At 30.0% G+C, this 2,500-nt stretch overlaps 1 protein-coding gene across 1 annotated transcript in view; it reads left to right on the top strand.

Annotated features, from left to right (window-relative positions):
• The window catches only part of LOC119595031, a 12,210-nt gene that overhangs the window by 858 nt on the left and 8,852 nt on the right, over window positions 1–2,500 (top strand). The window lies entirely within an intron of this gene.

Here is a 2,500-nt window from a genome sequence, read left to right as displayed (position 1 = left end):
TGTGTATGTATATACGTATGTATATATACATATATATATGTGTGTGTGTGTGTGTGTGTGTGTGTATGTGTGTGTGTGTTTGTGTGTGATGTTGAACTGTGTATGTGTGTGTTTGTGTGGTGTGTGTGTGATGTGGTGATGTGTGTGTTGGTTAATGGTTGTGTGCAGTGTCGTGATGAATTCCCAGGACTAAAAATTAAAAAGTTTCACATTACTGGACCAGTTTTTTTGAACGTCAAGCATATTAAATTTTTCTCTTTTTATTGTCTCGGAGTAATCCTCATGACGTGTTTGACCCAAAATGGCTCGGTCAGCAGGGTATTCATCTTCCTGCATCCTGTGCTTTCATGGTCAAGTAAATACCAAAGATGTTTAGTGTCCTGTCATTCCAGATTCGGTTTGTTCGACTGTGGGAAAACTAATCACTTCAGTCATCCTTCGTATCGTTGTGTTTTGTCTAGTGTACTTCGTTTGTCCCTCGCATTCTTTTATTTCTCTATTCATAATATGAATATGTATTTAAGATTATATAGTATATATATATATATATATATTATATATATATATATATATATATATATATATGTATGTATATATATATATATATATATGTTGTGTGTTAGTGTGTGTTATGTTATACATATATATATATAATGTAATATATATATATATAGTGTGTTGTTGTTGTTATTGTATTTGTAGTTGTGTAGTGTGTTAGTGTTGTGTTGTAGTGTGGTGTTGTGTTGTATGATGTAGTGTATAGTGTTATGTATGTGATTAGTTGTTAGATATGATTAGTATGTGTATGTGTTATAGTTGTGATATGCTATATTAGATAATAATATTAATATAATAGGTTTCGGACCATAAGACTAGAAAACTTTGTTTTTTACGTAAGAACAATAAGCTCATTCAACGTAACACTGTCTATTACATGATTAGAACTCTGACAAATATCGTGTCAGCCATAATCATTTTTTTTTCTAGAACGACCATTTATTCTGAAGAAATTCGATGCTAATCGACCGCTGAGTTGTTAGCTTTCATGCAGCTCCGTCACAGCTTCATTCGACATTTGGTCTGTGACAAACACACTTCACGCGCACGCAATGTGCGTATATGAGTCTGATATTAAGATACATATTTATTATATTATATTATGGATTGTATATTCTGTAGCATAGTGTAATACGTATATACTTACTATATAGTTAGCATATAGCTATTAATAATCTAATATAGAATGTGATAGATATAAATATTAATATCATAACTATTAATATTATATATATAACATGATATACCATATCAAATACGATCATATGTCTATATATAGTATACAATATACACGCAATAATTGTATGAGTGATATGATACACTGGGTGTCATATGGCAAAATATATATATAATAATATATATATATAACCTACAATAATTGCTGGTGGTGTATGTAGTGGTCATATATAGAAAAGTTCACTAGTCGAAGTTCCGTAAGGAGCCGAATCAGCTGGACGTCAGGCGGTTAACGTAGTGTTGATTACATCAACAGAAACAAATAGTTACTGTGACTAGTAGAGAAAAACTCGTTTTTTTGGGAGATGTCATCGAGCAGTGTTTCATAATTGCTTCATTCTTTGTCATAATGGCTCTCTGAAGTTTAGTTTACGAAAGGATCTATGATAATACTGACATAAGGACATTGTGTATTTAAAGAAAAATTAGCCTTGTAATCCGTCAGCAGGTAGAATTTTCATGATCATTGTCAATTCATCTTTTTTTCGAAACAATAACAAATTAACTTTCGAAACGTTAAGCCATACGCTTTCGAAATTAAAGGGAGTAAGTTAGGTGTACAAATGACACCTTAGCAGTGAAATGGTATATTACTGTGGTAACTCATAATTAACATGTAAAAGCTTAACACAGTGGATTATGAAATAGCTCTTAGACAATAGTGTTTAACGTGTGTGTAAACAAAGCCGTGATGCTAAGTCAGTTACACTAGATTTAATGTATTAGGGTTTGGTATGACTAACACTAGGTAGCGGCCTTATCCATGAATGAAGAACTAAGAGCAGTTTCTGTTTTTGGTTATTTGATCTGTGATACATACCCATACACATGCACATACATGTATACGCATGCGTGTGGTTTTCTGAAAACTCTGTACCCATATGTCAGATATATATTATATTATATATATTATTAATATCTATATATATATATAATAGTATTATGTATTTAAATATTGTATTGTAAATACATACACTGTGCTAGCGTTATGATATATATATATTATATATATAATATATATATATATATATGATTTGATTTAGTATTTATGTATATTGTTGTGTTATAGTGTAGTTGTGTAGTGTTGTGTGTAGTGTGTGTGTGTGGTGTTTATATAGTATGTATTATGTGTATATATGTATATATATGATGTATATTATATATATATATATATATATATATATATATTTACATGTATATATAATTA

The sequence above is a fragment of the Penaeus monodon genome, chromosome 35, assembly GCF_015228065.2.
Source record: "Penaeus monodon isolate SGIC_2016 chromosome 35, NSTDA_Pmon_1, whole genome shotgun sequence".
NCBI lineage: Eukaryota > Metazoa > Arthropoda > Malacostraca > Decapoda > Penaeidae > Penaeus > Penaeus monodon.
This window is presented reverse-complemented; position numbering and strand designations above follow the sequence as displayed.